Raw genomic sequence first — 6,000 nt, forward strand, 5'->3', positions numbered from 1 at the left:
GATGACACTGTGCTCTTGGGAGATTCTGAAGAGAAGTTGCAGGGGTTGGTGGATGAATTTGGTAGGGTATGCAAAAGAAAATTAAAAGTGAATACAGGAAAGAGTAAGGTTATGAGGATAACAAAAAGATTAGCTGATGAAAGACTGGATATCAGATTGGAGGGAGAGAGTACGGAGGAGGTGAATGTATTCAGATATTTGGGAGTGGACGTGTCAGCGGATGCGTTTATGAAAGATGAGGTGAATCATAGAATTGATGAAGGGAAAAGGGTGAGCGGTGCACTTAGGAGTCTGTGGAGATAAAGAACTTTGTCCTTGGAGGCAAAGAGGGGAATGTATGAGTATAGTTTTACCAACGCTCTTATATGGGTGTGAAGCATGGGTGATGATGTTGCAGCGAGGAGAAGGCTGCAGGCAGTGGAGATGTCATGTCCGAGGGCAATGTGTGGTGTGAATATAATGTAGAGAATTCATAGTTTGGAAGTTAGGAGGAGGTGCGGGATTACCAAAACTGTGTCCAGAGGGCTGAGGAAGGGTTGTTGAGGTGGTTCGGACATGTAGAGAGAATGGAGAAAAACAGAATGACTTCAAGAGTGTATCAGTCTGTAGTAAAAGGAAGGCGGTGTAGGGGTCGGCCTAGGAAAGGTTGGAGGAAGGGGGTAAAGAAGGTTTTGTGTGCGAGGAGCTTGGACTTCCAGCAGGAATGCTTGAGCGTGTTTGATAGGAATGGAGACAAATGATTTTTAATACTTGACGTGCTGTTGGAGTGTGAGCAAAGTAACATTTATGAACGGATTCAGGGAAACCGGCAGACCGGACTTGAATCCTGGAGATGGGAAGTACAGTGCCTGAACTCTGAAGGAGGGGTGTTAATGTTGCAGTTTAAAAACTGTAGTGCAAAGCACCCTTCTGGCAAGACAGTGATGGAGTGAATGATGGTTGAAGTTTTTCTTTTCTGGACCACCCTGCCTTGTTCGGAATCGGCCAGTGTGTTAATAAAAAAAAAATTTTAAGGGTTAAATTCCAGTAGCCACTTAAAACCATACATGAAATCTTTCCTTGTCATTCTGTCTGAAAATAGGAACACCTCTGATACATCTTTCATAATTTAAAGAAATAGTACCAGTCTTAGTACTGAGGCACTGAAATTTACCCCTCGTCTTACGTCTGGTGTCAAGCAAAACACCTGATTATTTGTAAGATAATACCCCCCCCCCACCGCATCTTTTGGCTGGTAATATACAGTACTCTCGTCACATCAGCAGAAACCAAGTAAATGCTCTGCACCACACAATTCGTGCCAGTAAATCAGCAATCCAGGATGGCAACCTTGAATTCACTGAGCCACTTCGGCTGACAAAACAGAAGGGTGACCGGACACGCGCCACGAGTCATACTCCCTCCCTTTGGATACCACTTGGGACTGACATGCAGCCTCCAAGGATACTGTCACCCAAGTGTGCCCAGGGAGACTCCAGAGGGAGACCAAACACATTCAAAGATAACCCAATTCATAGGGAAAACACCACCACTGAAGGTCTGAATGGAATGGGAAGGACAAAAATCCATTTCTTCTAAACAAGTAGAATATCCCCAAAGGCCGAATGGACAGGCCACTGAGGTTTGTTCCGAGGAAGAAGACTTGAGGCTGAATTACCTTTTATAAGAGCCTCTTCGCCCCAAAAAGGGATACCCGCTTAAAAGGAAGCTGAAATATAAAACGGAAGCTGCTTAGAACTTAATCTACAAACAAATGCACAATTATACACACTACTGACAAGTATCAATAATTAATCAGGAATCATGGGACCAACAAATATTTACCTTCATGATAGATCTCTAAGGGTAGTTCTCAATGGAACAGAATCAGCAAGACATCCTACTGGGTCAAGTATTCCACAAGGAAGTGTCCTGGAACCATTGTTATGGAATGTCTACTTCAATGACCCACTGCATGTCATCCCAGAACCCTATGCATATGCAGATGTCTGTACTCTGACATTTACATATCCAAGAGAAGAAATGCCAGCTGCTCTACGCCACATCAATCCCCAGCTAAGAGCTATACCAGCTTGGGGAAACAGATGTCAAATAACATTTGCACCTGAGAAAACATAAATGATGGTCTCTAGGCATCATGATGGTAATGCTGGTGTAGTAGTAAGTATGAATGGGAGGTTGTTGTTACCTGGGGAAGAAGGCAGCCAGGAAGCTTACAGCACTTCACCGTATCTTGCATCTGCCTGTCAGCAGGGTTTTCAAGATTCTGTACGAGGCACAAGTACGCTCACATCTTGAGTATGCTCCACTTTCTTCGTTTGCCTCCGCCCCCCACCACCTGAGACTGCTTGACAGAGAACAGAGCAAGAAGTCTCATCTCTCACCTGGACCCATCCTGGATAGAGCTGTTATTTCAGCAGAGCCTTCAACACAGGAGGGATGTTGGTGGCCTTAGTGTTATATACAAGACCACCATTGTCAAAGTATCACACTTGGATCTCGTTATGCACTGCATGTGGCAGGATTTTTATTATACTGCACACACTGACCATGCAGATCCGTTCTTTCACATGTAGCTCTACCAGCTTTCTCTCGCTAGATTTGAAACCGCTAGAATTTTGGCGTAATAATACGGCACCAACACCGGCTTGCAAGCCATACTAATATGACACTGAAATTAAAAAGGTTAAGATGTTCTGCAAAGTTCATGAATCAGAAGGCTAAATCCACTGCATATGTATTTTCTCCGGTAGAACATGGGTGCATCAATCCAACATGTTTTCCTTTAAACAAACATCCCCCCCCTCCCCACATTAGTTTGTAAAACCAGAGGTATCTATTACTAAAGGTATAAACTTACTTAAAAACTTTGTTGCTCATTCAGCATGTATCCATCATCTGAAATAGAAAACAGTGGCTGGTTAGAACTTAATTCAATTTACAATTACACAATCATGCACACTATTGATCAGTATCAATAATTAATCAGGAATCATGGGACTAACAGATTGTATTTCATAGCATCATTGTAACTAATTTTTTTTTCAAGTTTTAAATTAATATTTAAAAATTTCCTGCTGTGAGTAAATGCAGTCAAGTACACTTTGAAAGAAAATATATCGGATGTTATTTTTTTTTTTTTTTACAGAACTTTGTAAGTAGCTCTAATATCTGTAACAGATTTGCCTCCACCACTTCCTTATCCAATATGAAGATTTCGTTACTGTGTCAACTAAATTAACTAATAATGTACACCGACAATATTCAAAATTAAGTGCAAATTTTTGAAAACTCTCGATTGCATTTACACCAGATTTCATAATACAGAAGAGTTTCATAAGAGATGATTGTATTCAATTTAAAACTCAATAAAGTAAATACAGCATTCATGTTGAGAATAGACTTACTTTTAGTGCAGATGGTTACCGTTGCTCTTCCTCTTCTTTCTTGTCCTGCAAAATACATAGTGTAAATTTATGCCGTTGCCAAATAATTGCTTTTCAAATTTATGTCAATCAGAAAAAATTCAGCGGGTGAGCGTTTCATTATTTTCAATCGGTAATTCCATTATCAAACTAAAGGCTTTCATCTGGGGAGTGAAAATCAAATGACTACAGTATAAATTAAACAATATATCTTGAAATTTGAGTAACCTACACAATATATTCGTCTTCAAATTCAAAAGGAGTTAAACATGTACAGCAGTTGGGTATCTTTAATACTGAAACATTTCACCTATGCGGTAGGTTTTGTTAGTCAAATACACGTTGATGGACCGATTAAATCTTTACTTTGCCATTACCGCTGCCTATTATACATTCTCTTCTGTATCTGACTGAAAAAGCCTACTGTGTAGGCGAAAAATTTCAGCATTAAGGGCATCCAAATATTGCACTTGTGTATTTTTTGTCAGTATTTTTACCATTTTCAACACCTTCAAATTATTCCCTGCAAAAGCAAATTAGTGTTAAAGCTATAATAATAATAAAAAAAAAATTATATATATACACATACACACACACACAAATACAAAATGGACCCCTGGTTTACGATCACCTCCCAACGCGACAAATTATGTAAGTGTATTTACGTAAGTGCGTTGGTACGTGTATGTTAGGGGGTCTGAAATTGACTAATCTAATTCCAATATTCCTTATGGGAACAAATTCGTTCAGTATTATTATAATCAAAAAGAAGCGCTAAGCCACAAGGGCTATACAGCGCTGCAGGGCAGGAAGGAAGCGAGGGCATCAGGTGGCAGAAGGGAGATGGACGAGTAATTATTTTATTATTTTATTATCACACCGGCCGATTCCCACCAAGGCAGGGTGGCCCGAAAAAGAAAAACTTTCACCATCATTCACTCCATCACTGTCTTGCCAGAAGGGTGCTTTACACTACAGTTTTTAAACTGCAACATTAACACCCCTCCATCAGAGTGCAGGCACTGTACTTCCCATCTCCAGGACTCAAGTCCGGCCTGCCGGTTTCCCTGAATCCCTTCATAAATGTTACTTTGCTCACACTCCAACAGCACGTCAAGTATTAAAAACCATTTGTCTCCATTCACTCCTATCAAACACGCTCACGCATGCCTGCTGGAAGTCCAAGCCCCTCGCACACAAAACCTCCTTTACCCCCTCCCTCCAACCCTTCCTAGGCCGACCCCTACCCCGCCTTCCTTCCACTACAGACTGATACACTCTTGAAGTCATTCTGTTTCGCTCCATTCTCTCTACATGTCCGAACCACCTCAACAACCCTTCCTCAGCCCTCTGGACAACAGTTTTGGTAATCCCGCACCTCCTCCTAACTTCCAAACTACGAATTCTCTGCATTATATTCACACCACACATTGCCCTCAGACATGACATCTCCACTGCCTCCAGCCTTCTCCTCGCTGCAACATTCATCACCCACGCTTCACACCCATATAAGAGCGTTGGTAAAACTATACTCTCATACATTCCCCTCTTTGCCTCCAAGGACAAAGTTCTTTGTCTCCACAGACTCCTAAGTGCACCACTCACTCTTTTTCCCTCATCAATTCTATGATTCACCTCATCTTTCATAGACCCATCCGCTGACACGTCCACTCCCAAATATCTGAATACGTTCACCTCCTCCATACTCTCTCCCTCCAATCTGATATTCAATCTTTCATCACCTAATCTTTTTGTTATCCTCATAACCTTACTCTTTCCTGTATTCACCTTTAATTTTCTTCTTTTGCACACCCTACCAAATTCATCCACCAATCTCTGCAACTTCTCTTCAGAATCTCCCAAGAGCACAGTGTTATCAGCAAAGAGCAGCTGTGACAACTCCCACTTTGTGTGTGATTCTTTATCTTTTAACTCCACGCCTCTTGCCAAGACCCTCGCATTTACTTCTCTTACAACCCCATCTATAAATATATTAAACAACCACGGTGACATCACACATCCTTGTCTAAGGCCTACTTTTACTGGGAAAAAATTTCCCTCTTTCCTACATACTCTAACTTGAGCCTCACTATCCTTGTAAAAACTCTTCACTGCTTTCAGTAACCTACCTCCTACACCATACACTTGCAACATCTGCCACATTGCCCCCCTATCCACCCTGTCATACGCCTTTTCCAAATCCATAAATGCCACAAAGACCTCTTTAGCCTTATCTAAATACTGTTCACTTATATGTTTCACTGTAAACACCTGGTCCACACACTCCCTACCTTTCCTAAAGCCTCCTTGTTCATCTGCTATCCTATTCTCCGTCTTACTCTTAATTCTTTCAATTATAACTCTACCATACACTTTACCAGGTACACTCAACAGACTTATCCCCCTATAATTTTTGCACTCTCTTTTATCCCCTTTGCCTTTATACAAAGGAACTATGCATGCTCTCTGCCAATCCCTAGGTACCTTACCCTCTTCCATACATTTATTAAATAATTGCACCAACCACTCCAAAACTATATCCCCACCTGCTTTTAACATTTCTATCTTTATCCCA

At 41.2% G+C, this 6,000-nt stretch overlaps 1 long non-coding RNA gene across 14 annotated transcripts in view; it reads right to left on the reverse strand.

Annotated features, from left to right (window-relative positions):
- The window catches only part of LOC128686901 (uncharacterized), a 141,085-nt gene that overhangs the window by 20,355 nt on the left and 114,730 nt on the right, over positions 1–6,000 (reverse strand). For 11 of the 14 annotated variants that reach the window (XR_011393954.1, XR_011393949.1, XR_011393963.1 and 8 more), the window contains 2 exons: positions 3,408–3,452; positions 2,861–2,898 (listed from right to left, as the gene is read on the reverse strand). The exons of 1 other annotated variant lie outside the window; for it this stretch is intronic. This is a non-coding gene — a long non-coding RNA (uncharacterized lncRNA). The remainder of the gene's footprint in view (positions 1–2,860; positions 2,899–3,407; positions 3,453–6,000) is intronic. 2 more of the 14 variants (XR_011393961.1, XR_011393985.1) reach the window with 2 other exon arrangements.

This window comes from Cherax quadricarinatus, chromosome 1 (genome assembly GCF_038502225.1).
Source record: "Cherax quadricarinatus isolate ZL_2023a chromosome 1, ASM3850222v1, whole genome shotgun sequence".
Lineage (NCBI taxonomy): Eukaryota > Metazoa > Arthropoda > Malacostraca > Decapoda > Parastacidae > Cherax > Cherax quadricarinatus.